We start from the raw sequence: 17,688 nt of genomic DNA, 5'->3' as shown, positions 1-17,688 counted from the left end.
TATGTCCAGTGCCTCAATATTTATTAATGAACAAACTAAGGCCTCAAGGGCGGGTGGGTGATTACCAGACTGCAGTTTTTAATATAGCCTCTAGATGTCACCCACGACCTCTGCTTAACAGGGACTTTGCTGGGCACCAGGAAGGAGGGGCTGAGTAAGTGCCCACCTGGCCGGCCCATCCATCCAGCTGGGAGTGGTTAAGGGAAGCCCAGCTTCTTCTCTTAGATCTGACAGCTGCTCCACCTGCTCTGGGTCAGCTGCCTTCATAGGGTGACCAGCCATCCCAGTTTTCCCAAGACTGAATATCCAGTGCTTCAAGGATGTGGAAATTTCAGTCCTTAAACTGGGACAGTCCCAGGCAAACCATGGACACAGGGGCCCAAACTTCCATGTCTGCATGAGACTAAGATCTAGGCCTAACAGGAAAACTTAGCTATAACCCAACCAGCTCATCACAGCAACACCACTGGTGGGCTGACCATGTAGCTTGGTGGTTGTAAGAATTTAGGGACAGAAAGTATATATGCTTTTATTTTATTTACTTTTAAAATTTTTACTTATTTATTAGATGGAAAGAGTTCGAGCATGACACAGAGAGGGAGAGAGCTGGAGCAGGGTAGGGGGAGAGGGAGAAGCAGAATCTCTGCTGAGCAGGGACCCATTCTTGGGGCATGAACTTTTGGTCCTGGGATCAGAAAGTATATGTATTTTAATGAGTATGAAGAGACCCACCTCTGTCTGACATTGGTTGAGTGCCACTGGGCATAACACACATATATATATTGTTTCTAATCCTCACAGAAACCCCAAGAGTACAGAAGATAAGTCCCCTTTTTGGAGATGAGAAAGTAAGACTCAGAGAAGTTAAGTGAGCAGCCTAAGTCACACAGCTGATAAGTAAAATGGTGAAATTCAAACCTTTGTCCTTCCATCTACAGAGCTCCTGCTATTTTCACTGAATCTACAGCCTGGCCATTTCCCTCCTGCTCCATCTTCATTTAGGAGTCCTGAGTGTGTATGTAGGAAGCAAGAGGCAGGTGTAGATAGAAGGGATTTCGAGAGAGGCCTGTGATCAGGGCATGTGGGAAGTCCACAAAGCATAGACAGCTCACCTGTGCACTGATAAGTGGCTCTCCCATCTTGATTGAGCTATGAACGTAGCCTGGGGATTTCCAGGGAGGCCCCATCATAGGCTGTTGTCCTGACACCAAGTTGTATCCTCACTGAGGAGCCAGGGTCGTGCTTCCTAGAGTCCAGGATGAAACCAGCCAGTTCTTATTTGATTGCAAATGGACAACTGGACATGGGAGAGGCACAGGGGAGGAGCCATCAGGAGCTAGCCATGAACTAGAGGGACAAGTGAGGGTTAGGTTAGAGGGTTAGGAGCTAGCCATGAACTAGAGGGACAAGTGAGGGTTAGGGTTAAGTGGAATTTGTGACAAGGGTCATGCTAAGCAATGTGACTTGCCTAAAGCACGTGGCTTAGTAAATGATTGCAATTAATAATATATCCAGACACTTCTCTTTCCCAGAGGTATTGTAAGGCTGAGTTTTATGTTTGCCTAGGTGGTTCTTTAGCAATTGAGCTGTTTCTGAATACTCAACGAGAGTTGGTTGTGTAGAATTATGAGCAGAGGACTGACTTCGGTTGTGTAGAGGTATGGGCAGAGGCCTGACTGGGCTGGGCAATGATCAGAGCCTTGATGGGCACTCACTGGTCTGGCTGCCAGATGTCTACTCTGTAGGAGGTATACTAAGACTTTGGATTCCTTTAAGAATGTAAAGTTCTCTGGCAAGAAAGTGATTTGGGTTAATGCCATTTCATTTTCTTGGTGATGTTCAAAGACTTTTTTTTTTTTTTGAAGATTTTATTTATTTATTTGACAGACAAAGATCACAAGTAGGCAGAGAGGCTGGCAGAGAGAGAGGAGGAAGCAGGCTCCCTGCCAAGCAGAGAGCCCGATGCGGGGCTTGATCCCAGGACCCTGGGCCTGTTACCTGAACCAAAGGCAGAGGCTTTAACCCACTGAGCCACCCAGGCGCCCCTGTTCAAAGACTTTTAGGGTGCAAAAGCTGTCTGCAGACCTGGGCCTGGTGTGGGTTGGTGCTCTGTGGCCAGGTTCTGCCCGTGGCTCCCGTCTGCCTATCAACTCATCAGAGAGCTGGAACTTAAACAAGTCCTCCCCGGAGCTCTCTGCTCTTCCCTAGCTGGACTTCCAACTTCTACCAGAGAACTGGGCCTCACACACAGGGGATAAAGAAGGGCTGGGGAGGAGGGAAACCCTCAGTAAAGCTGCCTTCTACACTGGACCCTTCTGTCCTTTATTTTCATATATTCCAACTTCACTAAAGGGAGGAGGATTTTGTGAAAGAGTCACCAACAATCTAGCATTACACTGATGTGGGACCTCTTGCCAGAAGTTTATGGAAGATAGCAACTTGGTGCAGTGGAAAGCACATGGCTTTAGAGTCAAACAGAATTGGTTTCTGCTACTTTCTTGTTGGGTGACCTTGGGAAAGTTACTCGACCTCTCTCACTTTTTTTTTTTTTTTAAGGTTTTATTTATTTATTTGACAGAGAGATATACAGCTAGAGAGGGAACACAAGCAGAGGTAGTGGGAGAGGGAGAAGCAGGCCTCCCACCAAGAAGGGAGCCCGACGTGGGGCTCGACCCCAGGACCCTGGGATCACGACCCAAACCAAGGGCAGACACCTGAAGACTGAGCCACCCAGGCAGCCATCTGACTCTTGATTTTCTCAACTGATAAGTGGGAATCATAATAATGTCTGTGTCACAAGTTTGAGGTTTAAATTTGTTAACCAATATAGATAAAGCCCTAAATCTGCTATATAAAAATATGATATTTATTTAGTGCTTATTATGTGGTGTGCCATGTTAAGTGCTTTATCAGCAGAGCATGGACTCATATAGCCCTATGAGTTGCAGACTTTCATTGTCTATGCTTTATAGCTGTAAAACTGAGACAGGGGGAGATCGAGTAACCTGCCCAATGTCACAGAGCTGGTAAACAGCAGGTCTAGGATTTGGACCAAGACAATCAGGTTCCAGCTCAGGCACACTTAACTACCGAGCCATGATGCCATGTAGAATAAGGCTGAATAAAGAACAGTTATTACGATCATAGTAATTTAGTATTAAGTGCTTTTTATATCCATGGTGCTAAGTGTTAATTATTAGCATATTTGGACGCAACATTTATCCTTTTTGTTCCTATTTTTTCCACAGCCATGGCAACAAAGAGCCTTGTGCTCGCTACAGCAGAGGATCCTGCTTTTGTCCGATCCAGTCCAGTGCGCCAGTCTCTGCAAGCAACAAAAGATGTGGCCACTGGCCGCATGTCCCTGCCCCCACTAGAGGACCGAGGCAGGCTGAGGCCCCTCTGGAATCAAGCTAGAAGAGCAGCAGACAGGTACAGATCAGCAGACTGAGAGCAGGGCTCACAAAAGGGAGGTCATGCTTAATAAGCCTGATTAATTTCTTTGAGTGGCAACAATGCAAGGGGACAGGGGTGAAAGGAGGGACAGTAATTCATCCTGATTCCAAAGCTCAGGAACACTGTTAAAACCAACACAGGGATTTTGTGGAATGCTGCTGGGCCTGGAGGGCTTTGGTAGGGCTCAGCCTTGGAGCAGCTGGAAGGAAACTCAGTGAGTGGCTCATGGTGACCTGGTGAAGGGGAAACCCAGAACAGGGACAGGGCACAACCTGTCCAATCTGTCCAAGCCATCTAAGCAAGACAGAAATCTGACTTGCCTGTTAATTTCCTTCCAATGGCTTCCCACCATCTAAATATGGTATAGTGTGAATGATAGTGAAACAATAAAAACTGCATTTATTTGATACTTACAATGCATGGGGTGCTTTACAGAGAGGAAACTGAGGCAGAAAGCTGAAGAAACCTGCCTGGTCCCACAGTTATAATACACATTGAGACTCTGGGACACCTGGGTGGCTCAGTTGGTTAAGCAGCTGCCCTCGGCTCAGGACATGATCCCAGCGTCCTGGGATGGAGTCCCACATCAGGCTCCTTGCTGGTAGGGAGCCTGCTTCTCCCTCTGTCTCTGCCTACCACTCTGTCTGCCTGTGCTCTCTCTCTCTCTCTCTAACAAATAAATAAATTAAAAAGAAAATCTTAAAAAAATATATACACTGAGACTATGACTTAGATTGCTCTCATAGGCCCCGTGTTGACCCCAAATATAGTTCCCATCCATTTATAACTGTGTTTTTTTTTTAAGATTTTATTTATTTATTTGACAGAGATCACAAGTAGGCAGAAAAGCAGGCAGAGAAAGAGAGGGGGAAGCAGGCTCCCCGCTGAGCAGAGAGCCTGATGCTGGGCTCGATCCCAGGACCTTGGGATCATGACCTGAGCTGAAGGCAGAGGCCTCAACCCACTGAGCAACCCAGGCGCCCCTATAACTGTGTTTAATGGTGGGTCTCTTCCATCAGACAAGAAGCTCCTCTGTAGCAGGACCCATAACTGATTCAGTCTCTGCAATGTCAGCCCTTGGTAGATTTTGGTGATGCTGAAGCTCTTGTGTCCTTCTTCCTCTGCATACTCTCCCTAGGTGAGTTCATCCATGCTTTTGGCTTCAACTCTCACCTCCTGGAGGAAGACTATTAAAGCAGGCATTACGGCGGCTTAACTTCAGTACCACCCCGGATGATTACTCTGAGCCCATCATATTAATATTCCATCTTTCTTGCCAGTAATTGGTTTACAGATGGAGACATGCTCTGGTCCTGTCCAGTGAGGCCAAGGAAACATCCTCAGGGGGGCTTCTGGGAAAGGTTTCTTCACTCCTAGGAGAGAACCCCGGAAGCAATAGTGAGTCTTCTTCCTGGGAATGTTGTCAAGCCTGAATGTGGACTGTAGCTAAGGCAGTTGTTGTACTAACAGCTGAAGATGCAGCTAACAGCAGGGATGGCAGAGTGCAGAGCTGGAAGGAGTCTTTGTCCTCGACAGCGCCCAGTCTGCCAACCCCAGAGGCCACCCTGATGCTGAACTTTCTCAAACAAGGGAAATTAAATATTATTATTGCAGGAGCCATTGTGAATGGGCTTTCTGATGTTTGTGGCAGAAAGCATTCTTACTGATACAACCAAGGCAACATTATGGCTTTTGTGGTTCCCTTCCTACAGAACAATTTCTTTTAAAATTACATTTTATGATTGTATTGGCATAAAGATAAATATATTAATTTTGTACATTAAAACATCTTTGACTTAAAAGTTTGGTTTTTTCCTTCTGATTTAAAGGAGATTAAAGCATTTTTTATGGACCTCTAAAACTATGGGAGAACTAATGTGCCTGGTGTGCATAGTAGATAGAAGGGCCCCAGATACAACTCCCAAATATCCATCTCCAGTCCATACTTCCCTTTTTTTTTTTTTTTTTTTTAAAGATTTTATTTATTTATTTGACAGAGAGAGATCACAAGTAGTCGGAGAGGCAGGCAGAGAGAGGAGGAAGCAGGCTCCCCGCCGAGCAGAGAGCCCGATGCGGGACTCGATCCCAGGGCCCTGAGATCATGACCTGAGCCGAAGGCAGCGGCTTAACCCACTGAGCCACCCAGGCGCCCCATACTTCCCTTTTGACCTTCAAACCTTCACATATGACCATCTATTGATAGTTCCATGTGGGTGTCTTACCTCAAATTTAACATACCCATGGCTGAACACATAATTTTACACACACTTTCGTTTTGTCTGAAGGAACTACTCACCACCCAGCTAGTTGCCCCAGTCAGAATCCTGGGACCTCAACCTCTTTCACCCCATGCCTAATCCATCACCAAATGCTTCAGTTTTCCTTCTGAAAGGGCTCTTAGAAGCATTTACTCGCTTCCATTTCCACTCCTATCTCCACTGTCATTGTCCATGTTGCCAGCCTCTCTTGCCTAATTACTGACAGGGACCCTAATGGGATCCTTGGGTCTTACCCTCCCTGTAATCTTCTCTCTACACTGTTGCCAGAAAGATCTTTTCAACCTGCAAACCTGGTTCTGTTATCCCCCTGGTTAAAACCTACTGATGGCTTCTGTTGCTTTTATAACAGAGATCCAAACCTTTAGCAAGGCTTCTGAGACTCTGTCTTGCCTGGCCCTGCCTTGTTCTGTTCTTATCTCTTACTCCGTGCTCAGACACGTGTTCTTCCCTTAGCCCTTCCGACGCAAAGGCTCTCTCCTGCCATAGGATCTTTGCACGTGTTATTCTTCCATTTTCTACTCCTCCTTCAGTTTCAATATACTTTGCCAAGGAAGCCTTCACAGACTCCCCAGTCTACCTAAGGGCACTGGGCAAGTTTCTTACCTGCCTGACGCCTCTGTTTTTTCATCTGTAAAATGAAGATGATAATAATGCCCAACTCACAGGTTTGTTGTGAGGATTAAACAGGATGATGAATGAGAAGGACTGATGAGGTCAGACTGGTGGGTAATTGTCCTGCCCTCTGCCTTTCTTTCTAGATGGGAAAAGTAGTGGAGACTCCCCCCGCCGACCCAGTTCTAGGTGGGAATCTTGGGGTAAGATGGGTCCTAAAATGTGAAGGTTTTGAGGAAGAGCATCTACACAAGGGCACTCAAAAATTTCTAAGTGACTTTAGTGAAACCAAGGAGCTAATTGTGCCTGGGAGTCACTGACAAATGCCTGGGTTGGGCTGGAGGTACCCAGAGAGAGGGAGAGATCAAGAGAACCCACGAAGATCGGGGAGAGAGGGGAGGTCAGCAGAAGCACACCACATTTCCATCAAATCTACAAATGGCCTGTAGCCTCTAGAACAAGACACTGGTTGCAGTGGCGCCTGTCTGTCAGGCAAACCTGGGCTTCCATCCCTACCCTGTCACTTATGGACTGGAGGATCAGGAAAGTCACTTCCCTTCCCTTATTTATAAAATGAAGCTCATGAACTCATTTTGCAGGGTTGGTAGGAGGATTAAGTAGAATTGTATTAGTTTGTTCAGTCTGCCATGACAAAGTACTGTACAGGCTACCTTAATTTGTTGTACTTCGCTTTATTGTGCTTTGTAGGTACTGTTTTTTGGGGTTTTTGATTTTTGCAGTGATTCTTTTTTTTTTTTTTTAAGATTTTATTTATTTATTTGACAGACAGAGATCACAAGTAAGCAGAGAGGCAGGCAGGGGTGGGGAGGGGTGGGGAAGCAGGCTCCCCGCTGAGCAGAGAGCCTGATGTGGGCCTCTATCCCAGGATCCTGGGATCATTACCTGAGCCTAAGGCAGAGGCTTTACCCCACTGAGCCACCCGGGTGCCCCTGTAGGTACTGTTTTTTAGAGGTTGAAGGTTTGTGGCAACCCTGTGTTGAGCAGATCTATTGGCTCTGTTTTTCTAACAGCATTTGCTCCCAGGGCATGTGGGTGGCTTTAGTTGGTTCATTTTCCAACTCTTGATTTCTGTTCAGATCATGATCTTGGGGTCGTGGGATCAAGGCCCGTGTTGGACTCTGCACCGAGCATTGAATGTGGAGCTTCCTTGAGGCTTGAGATTCTCTCTCTGCCCCTCCCTGCCCCCTGCTAGTGTTCTTGCTCTCTGCCTCTAAAAAAAAAAAAAAAAGTTTCCTACAGCATTAGCTCACTTTATGTCTCTGTGTCACATTTTGCTAACACTTGCAATATTTCAAACTTTTTCATTATTATTATATTTGTTATGGTGATCTGTGGTCAGTGATTATGACTCACTGAAAGTTCAAATGGTGGTTAGTATTTTTTTTTTTAAGATTTTATTTATTTTTTGGCAGACAGAGATCACAAGTAAGCAGAGAGGCAGGCAGAGAGAGAGGGGGAAGCAGACTCCCCACTTAGCAGAGAGCCCAATGTGGGGGTCCTTCCCAGGACCCTGAGATCATGACCTGAGCTGAAGGCAGAGGCTTAACCCACTGAGCCACCCAGGCACCCCAACATTTTAAAATTATGGCATATCTATATATAAATATCTATCTATACTCAGTTTTTTAAAAAAACATAATGCTGTTGCTCACTTCATAAACTATCGTATAGTGTAAATACACTTGTATATGCACCAAGAAAACAAAAAGCTCACTTGACTCCATTGTAGTCGTTTGGAACCAAACCAACAATATACTCAAAGTAAGCCTGTACCACAGACTAGGTAGCTTAAACAACAGAAATTTATTTTCTCACAATTCTGGAGGCTAGAAGTCTAAGAATAAGGTTTCTGAGAGGTTGGTTTCTTTTAAGGTCTCTGTCCTTGTTGATGGCCATCTTTCTCCAGTGTCTTCCCATAGTCTTTCCTCTGTATGTGCCTGTGTCCTAATCTCTTCTTCTTATAAGAACAACAGGAATATTGGATTAGGACCTACTCACAGGACTTCATTTTACCTTAATTATCTCTTTAAAGGCTTTATCTCCAAAAATGGTCATATTCTGAGATACCGGAGGTTAGAACTTCAACATAGGAATTTTGATGTCATACAATTCAGCCCATAACAGGAAATAGACATAAATCCTAATTAGCATACAGCAAAGACTCAGTTATTCTAATTACTTTTTTGTTTGTAATTGGAAGAGCAGACAATGGCAGTACACTCAGAGAGTCCCAGAACTCCATAGATAAATATGGCTTTCAGCCTTTTGGCCCCTCAATTTCTTAAGCACTGGGACTTTCCACTGCTCCTTGGGTTGGGAATTGTGACAAATCACATCATGTCTGAAAGCAACTCTAGGAGTTAATTTTACTTTTAGTATATTGACTTAGCTTAAAAAAAAAAAAAAAAGAGAATCTAAAACATTATCTGCCAATCACCAAAGCAATTCAACCCTGACAATATCTGCCTGCTAGAATGGAGCTATAGTTGATCTGAATAGAGTTAGAGTTAGGGCTCTAACTCAACCGACTGACTAATCAGTGTTTACCAAGTGTGAGTTTTTGTGCCAGATGCTGTAGAAGACACAAAGAAATCCAGGACACAGTCCCTGCCTCAGGATCCAGAGGCTTTGATTGGGACATTCGCTCCTGTCAGGAAAAGACCGTAGAAAGCAGCAGCAGGTATGAGCAAAGCCGAAGATCAGACAGTTTGATGCACCTGTGGGACATCCAAGTGGAGCTGCCCAGAGGCCATTGGAGGGACAGCTGTGGAGTTTCAGAGGCTGGTTTGGTTTGGTGATATAGATTTGGGAGTCATTGTAATAGAAATGCAGCTGTGGGGAAGAGTGCCATCTTTGAGGGGTGATATGGAATGTGTGGAGAGAAGAGGGCCAAAACCAAATCCCAGGTTTTTTGGGGAGAAATAATCTGATTTGGCCAGCTGGAGTCCACTTGGCCGGGGTTAAGGAGTTAAAGGTAAGTCTTATAAATATGTTGCTGAGTCCCAGGGCTTCAACCTTGTAGGCGGATGTAGGAGAGGTCATTCTTCAAGAAGGCAGCTGTTAAGCTGATATGGCATCAAAAAGATGGCTACCAGAGTAGTCTCCTGCAGAGCTGGCATTCCCATTTAGCAGGCACTCTATAAATATATGCTGAACCCATGGATATATAAATAAATGAATTACTTAATGGAAGGATGAATAATCTTGCCACAGACTTTTTTGTAACATTGTTTTTATTGATATATAATACACCTACTATAAAATTCTCGATTTTAAATTGTACAGTTCAGTGGTTTTTATTTAGTATTGGCACATATGTTTGATTTTGTGTTTTTTTTCATGAGACACATGATTAAGTTCTATGGATATGGAGTTGGTATGACCACCCCTCCACCCCTCTTCTTTTTTTTTAATACCTTTTTTTAAAAGATTTATTTATTTATTTGACTGACAGTGATCACAAGTAGGCAGAGAGGCAGGCAGAGAGAGGAAGGGAAGCAGGCTCCCGGCTGAGCAGAGAGCCCGATATGATCCTAGGCTTGATTCCAGGACCCTGGGATCAGACCTGAGCGGAAGGCAGAGGCTTTAACCCACTGAACCACCAGGTGCCCCTCCCCTACCTCCCTTCTACACGTTTTCTTACACAGAAGGTAGCTTGAGGAAAGAGACTCCTTTCCCTTCTTTGGAGGATGTTCAAGGGCAGGACCTGGAAAGGGCCAGCCCCTGACACGGGAAGGCTACAGAGGGACACTGCGGAATACTGAAAATATTCTGGGTAAAGGGGGGTAGTGCAGATACGCAGTGTCACTGCCTTCAATACCTCTACAAGACTGCAGTAGGCAAGATGTGTTTTCAGATGACCCTGGCCAAAATAAAGCCCGTGAATGCAAAAAACTCTGAACAACGAAGCTGAGATGCTCAGAGAGCATGGAAAGGACTGGAAAGAGTTTTTATTCCCTTATCCCTTCTGATGAAAGAATAATGGCCCTTAAAGAAACCCGTGTCTTAATCTCCGGAACCCCGTGACTATGTTATATTATACAGCGAAGGGGAATTAAGGTTGTTAATCAGCTGACTGATTATCCAGGTGGGACTAATATAATCAGAAGGGTCTTTAAGAGTGGAAGATGGAGGCAGAAGAGGAATTAGAGTCAGAGAAGGGGATGTAACAATGGAAGCAGGGGTTGGGATGATTTGATGCAAGGACTTAATCCACCTTTGATGACTTTGAGGATAGAAAGGAGCTATAAGTCAAGGAATGAGGGCGACTGCCTCTGGCAGCTGGAAAAGGTAAGGAAATGGATTATCTCCTAGAGCTTCTATGAAGGAACACAGCCCTGCCAATAACCTTGATTTTAGTCCAGTGAGACCCATTTTGAACTTCTGACCTCTAGAACTACAACATAACAAATTTGTATTGTTTGAAGCTACTGATTTTGTGGTAATTTGTTATAAAAGCAATAGGAAACGAATATGCTTTCCTAACAACAAGATTCACTTTTAGATCTTTGTTTCTTTTTATCCCTTTAAGTAGTTCTCTATTTTCCTCTAAGATCTGCTAGATTTTGTCTTTCTGGGTTCCATTTTTCCCTCCAGGCAGAGGGCGCTTTGGGGATGTTCCTGAGTCCTTAAGCCCAAGAACATGTCTACCCAGGTCCATCTGTCCTTCTAAGGCCTGTTCCAAATACAACCTTCTGCTTGAAACCCTTATCACTTTCCCCAGTGGATAATCTTTCTTCCTCTCCATCCCTGCAGCACACTCACTTCTCACTGGGACATCCAGTGAGGGTACTTGTCACACTGTCTTCCACATTCAGGATTTTGTCTCAACTCCTCTAGGAGCTTGTCTGTTTGTCCTTTGCTGTTTTAAATTAAATTGCCAGCCTCGTAATCAGGAAAAGCCATGTACTTTGTTCCCAGTTTGGGGAGAAAGCTCAGTAAGAGATAAAGAACAGAGATGTATTGTTCTGTTAGGACTCTAATCTCAGCTCCTTGCTCCTGCCAGTAGATGATGTCAACCACCAGGAAAGGACAACTATAAATCGTGTGCTGAAGGCCAGCCAATGGCTGCTTTACTCGCTGTCCTGGCTATCTCTTGTATCCTCCTCATGTCCTCTAGGCCCTCTTTTGACACCATCATTGCTGGGGAACCAGCTTCACACAAGTGTTATGTAGCAGCAATTCATCTCATCTCCTCCACATCTCTCACTTTCTGTCTCAGGGCTTCTGGAAGAGCCACCTGCATTCATACTGGTGCTCTTAGGAAGTGTGAGGGATTAACGCGTCACGAGACAACCCTGACCAAAAGGAGATGGGAGTTGAAGGATAAATTCTCCTCTCTTATGGCCGATGGGCAGACTCTTTTGTGGTGGTTTTCCACATCTCCTCAGAAGGTTTCAATAAGATCAAGCCCCAGTTTCCACAGCTGTGATCAACTCAGGCATTCACATTTTTTTTTTTTTTAAATTTAGGGAGAGAATGAGCATGCAAGAGTGGTAGGGGGCAGGGGAGAGGGGTAAAGATAGGGGAGAGGGAAAGAGAGAATCGTTTTTTTAAAAAGATTTTATTTATTTATTTGACAGATTACAAGTAGGCAGAGAGGCAGGCAGAGAGAGAGGGCTCAATCCCAGGACCTTGATGAGGGGCTCAATCCCAGGACCCTGAGATCATGACCTGAGCTGAAGGCAGAGGCTTTAATCCACTGAGCCGAGGCATCCCAGAAAGACAGAATCTCAAGCAGGCTCCATGCCCAGCGTGGAGGCTGATGTGGGGTCTATCTCACCACTTTGAGATCATGACCTAAGCCAAAATCAAGAGACATTTAACTGGGGCGCCTGGGTGGCTCAGTGGGTTAAAGCCTCTGCCTTCGGCTTGGGTCATAATCTTGGGTCCTGGGATCGAGCCCTGTATAGGTTCTCTGCTCGCCAGGGAGCCTGCTTCCCCATCTCTCTCTATGCTTTTCTCTCTGCCTACTTGTGATCTCTGTCTGTCAAATAAATTAAAAAAAAAAAAAAAAGAGGGACGTTTAACTGACTGAGTCACCCAGGTGCAACATCTCAGGCATGCACTGTTGAATTAATTTTCCCTTCTTTTGTGTTTCCCTCTCCCTTGTCCCTGACTTTGGTCACCAAGATTACCTCTTAAACTTGTTGCATGTGAAGATTAGGCTATACCTCCTGAGGGAATCCAGCCTAAGATGCCTACCTTGTTGCTGGAGCTGCATGTGTATGACATGACTGGACTGACCAATGTTAAGCAGCCTGAGGCCATTTTGAGTGTCCGCCTTGCTGTAGCCTAGAAACTGTAGAAATCACTTATCTTCATGAATCGTCTCACCTAGATGTAGCAGACTCTGAGTTCCCTGTTTTGAACATAATTTATGTTTGTTTGTTTGTTTTTTTTTAAAAGATTTTATTTATTTATTTGACAGAGAGAAATCACAAGTAGATGGAGAGGCAGGCAGAGAGAGAGAGAGGGAAGCAGGCTCCCTGCTGAGCAGAGAGCCCGATGCGGGACTCGATCCCAGGACCCTGAGATCATGACCTGAGCTGAAGGCAGAGATTTAACCCACTGAGCCACCCAGGCGCCCCAGAACATAATTTATGTTAAGCCATCAACAATTTCAGCAAAGATAGGAAGAGGCTTAAGCTATACCTTGCTCATTTTTGTAACTTTTATAGTTTATTACATGTATCAGGTGCTTAATCTGAGCAAGCTGAAGTACCACACCTATTACCTAACTCCCTTCGATATTTCTAGATAAATGGTGGCTCTTTTTGCCTGCTCCTGCCTGACACATACTATAGAGTAAAATGATAGTAATATTTATGGATATATATTCTAGATACTCAGTGCTTTATGCACACTATCCCAGTTATTAGTAACAGGCCTTCCTGTGTAATAGGTCCTCTTATTATCCCCATTTATACATGTGAAAACTGTGGCTCTGAGAAATTAAGTAATTGCTTAGACTTGTGCAGTAAGTAAATAGTGGCACCAGGATTTGAATTCAGCATTTCTGACCCCAGAGCTCTCTTAATCACAGTAATCAACTGGTAAGCAAACAAAGTACTAGGATAGACCTATATAGATCAGTGCGATAGAACTGAGAGTCCAGAAATAAATCCATATACCTATGGTCAATTGATTTTTGTTAAGAATGTCAAAACCATTCAGTGGGGAAAATGTAGTCTTTTCAACAAATGATATTGGGCCAATGGAGTATCAATATACAAAGTAATTAATTTGGACCCCTAGCTCACCATATAAAAAGATTAATTCAAAGTGAATCAAAGATCTAAACGTAAGAACCAAAACTATAAAACTCTTAGAAGAAAACATAAGTCATCTTGATGTTAGATGAGACAATGATTTATTGGATAGGACACCAAGAGCCCAAGCAACAAAAGAAAGAAAGATACATTGGACTTTATTAAAAGTAAAAACTCCTGTGATTCAAATCACTTTACCAAAAAAGTGAAAAGATAACGCACTGAATGGAGAAAATACTTTTGAATAATATATCTAATAAGTATATAATATCTAGAATAAACAAGAACTCTTTTAAGTCAACAATAGAAAGACAAATAACTCATTTTTTTTTACATGGACAAAAAATGTGAATAGATATTTCTCCAAAGATACATAATATCATTTGTCATTAGGGCACTGCAAATCAAAATCACAGAAGGATCCCTCTTTGTACCAACAAAATGGCTATAATAATATTTTTAAGTGGAAAATAACAACTATAGGTGAGGGTATGGAGAAATTAGAATCTTCATACATTGCTGGTGAGAACATAAAATGGTGCAGCTGCTGTGGAAGACAGTTTGGAAGTACATAAAAAAAAATAAATAGAGTTACCATATGACCCAGCAATGCTACTCACAGGTATGTGCTCAAGAGAAATGAAAACTTAATATTTACACCAAAACTTGTACATGTATGTTCATAGCAGTATTACTCATAGTAATACTATGAGTATTACTTCCAAAAAGTGGAAGCAACCCAAATATCCATGAACTAATGAGTGAATAAACAAAATTTTACATTATTAATACAATAGAATATTATTCAGCCATTAAAACAAATGAAGTATTGGGGCTCCAGAGTGGCTCAGTTAAGTGTCTGACTCTTAGTTTTGACTCATGTCATGATCTCATGGGTTTTGTGAGATCAAGCCCTGTGATGGGCTCTATGTCCAGTGGGAAGTAAGATTATCTCCCTCTGCTCCTCACCCTACTCACACACTCTCCCTCTTTCTCTAAAATAAATAAATAAATCTTAAAAACGAACTACCGTTACATGTTACAGCTTGGATGAACCTTGAGAACATTATGCTCACTGAAAAAAGCCAGACATGAAGGTCATATATTATATGATTCCATTTATAAGAAATTTTCAGATTAGGCAAATCCATAGAGACAGAAAGTAGCTTTTTGTTTGCTTCTTGATTGAAGGAGAGGCTGGGTCTCTTTGCAGAAGAATCATACAGTGTTTTCACAAGCACATAATATAAATCTTCCTCTTGAGCCTTTTCTAAAGATAACCTGATGTCATTTACTAGAGTGACAGCACAGGAGAAAAGGAAATACTCAGAACTTTGGCAGATGATTAGACAATGCCTTTGAATTGATGTTAATTCCTAGGAGCCCAAAATGCCATTGTAGCCCACTAAAGTATGGGACCAGTGGGTCAATGGTTCTACCCTGTAGTTATTTCTCTAGTTCCTGAAGAAATGATTGTGATAGACATGCTTGGCCACAGTAGAAATAGCTAGGTGGAAGGTCCTGGAACATCTTCCTACCAAGATAGTAAACCAGAACCAATGGTGCATTTCTGGGGGGAAATGCAGAGATTAGTGCAACATTAAATACTATAATATCTAGCATATATAATATCTAGCATATCTCATGTAATTCACTTATTTGGTCTGGGCAAAAGTAGAATGATTGGAGAATGATTGTAGATTTCAATAAACTTATTTCGGATGTGACTTCAATTGTAGCTCCTTTTATAAAAGAGTTTTTTTTTTTTTAAAGATTTTTATTTATTTATTTGACAGAGAGAGAGAGATCACAAGCAGGCAGAAAGGCAGGCAGAGAGAGGGGGGGAAGCAGGCTCCCTGCTGACCAGAGAGCCTGAGGTGGGGCTTGATCCCAGGACCCTGAGATCACAAACTGAGCCGAAGGCAGAGGCTTTAATCCACTGAGCCACCCAGGCACTCTATAAAAGAATTTCTTTACTGGAACAAATCAAGAACCCCTAGCACTTGTTATGTGACTAATATTTTCTTCTCCATACCAAGTTGTAAGAACAACCATAAGCGGTTTACTTTTTTAAATTTTTATTTTTTATTAACATATCAAGTATTATTTGTTTCAGGGGTACAGGCCGGTGAATTATCAGTCTTACACAATTCACAGCACTCACCATAGCACATACTCTTCCCAATGTCCATAACCCAGCCACCCTATCCCTACCCCCCACCCCCCAGCAACCAGTCTGTTTCATGAGATTAAGAGTCTCCTGTGGTTTGTCTCCCTCCCAATCCCATCTTGTTTCATTTTTTCCTTCCCTACCCCCCACAACCCCTGCCCTGCCTCTCAAATTCCTCATATCAGAGAGATCATATGATAATTGTCTTTCTCTGATTGACTTATTTTGCTCAGCATAACACCCTCTAGTTCCATCCATGTTGTTGCAAATGGCAAGATTTTGTTTCTTTTGAAGGCTGCAGAGTATTCCATTGTGTGTGTGTGTTTGTGTGTGTATGTATATATATATACATATACATATACCACATCTTCTTTATTCATTCATCTGTTGATGGACATCTAGGCTCTTTCCATAATTTGGCTATTGTGGACATTGCTGCCATAAACATTTGGGCATATGCGCCCCTTTGGATCACTACATTTGTATCTTCAGGGTAAATACCCAGTATTTAATAGTGCAATTGCTGTATTGTAGGGTAACTCTATTTTCAACTTTTTGGGGAACCTCCATACTGTTTTCTAGAGTGTTTGCATCAGTTTGCATTCCCACCAAAAGTGTAGGAGGGTTCCCCTTTCTCCATATACTCACCAACATCTGTTGTTTCCTGACTTGTTAATTTTAGCCATTCTGACTGGTGTGAGGTGCTATCTCACTGTGGTTTTGATTTGTATTTCCCTGATGCTGAATGATGTTGAGCCCTTTTTCATGTGTCTATTGGTCATTTGGATGTTTTCTTTGGAGAAAGTTCTGTTCATGTCTTCTGCCCATTTCTTAATTGGATTATTTGCTCTTTGGGTGTTGAGTTTGGTAAGTTTTTATTTTTTTTTAACTTTTAAAAATATTTTATTTATTTATTTGACAGAGAAAGAGAGATCACAAGCAGGCAGAGAGGCAGGCAGAGAGAGCGGGGGAAGCAGGCTCCCCACCAAGCAGAAAGCCCGATGTGGGACTTGATCCCAGGACCCTGAGATCATGACCCGAGCTGAAGGCAGAGGCTCAACCCACGGAGCCACCCAGGTACCCCGATAAGTTTTTATTTTTAAGCGATCTCTACATTCAGCAAGGGGTTTGAACTCATGACCCTGAGATCAAGAGTCACATGCTCCACTGACTGAGCCATCCAGATGTCCCTAAGTGGTTTACTTTTACTTGACAATGTCAACAGTACACATTTACTGTCTCAGTGCTATGGCAGCTCTCAATCTCTGCCATATTTTAGTCAACAGAGATCTTGATTGTCTTAATATTCCATAAACCATCACACTGTCCATTACATTGATGATATTATGTTGATTAGATCTGATGATCAGAAACTAGCAGTTAATTTAGAAGCTTTATAAGATATATATAAACATGAAGTGTGGGAAAAACCATGTGGCCTGCCACCTCAGTGAACTTTCTGGGAATCCAGTAGACTGAAACGTGTTGAGGTATCAACATGTCACCTTTCCATGACAGAAGAAAAACAGTGATCTGTAGGCCTTTTGGATTTTGGAGGTAATATACAACATATTTTGAACTGGAATCATCTAAGGAGTCACCCATAAGGCTGCCATTTTATTTTATTTTATTTTATTTTAAAGATTTTATTTATTTATTTGAGAGAGAGACAGTGAAAGAGAGCATGAGAGGGGAGAAGGTCAGAGGGAGAAGCAGACTCCCCGTGGAGCTGGGAGCCTGATGCCAGACTTGATCCTGGGATTCTGGGATCATGACCTGAGCCAAAGGCAGTTGCTTAACCAACTGGGCCACCCAGGAAGGCTGCCATTTTAAAATGGGGAACAGTGGGCGCCTGGGTGGCTCAGTGGGTTAAACCTCT

The sequence above is a fragment of the Mustela putorius genome, unplaced genomic scaffold (assembly GCF_011764305.1).
Source record: "Mustela putorius furo isolate JIRA1106 unplaced genomic scaffold, ASM1176430v1.1 tig00003853_pilon_pilon_pilon, whole genome shotgun sequence".
Taxonomy (NCBI): Eukaryota; Metazoa; Chordata; class Mammalia; order Carnivora; family Mustelidae; genus Mustela; species Mustela putorius.
The sequence above is the reverse complement of the archived record's forward strand: the minus strand, read 5'-3'. Positions refer to the sequence as shown.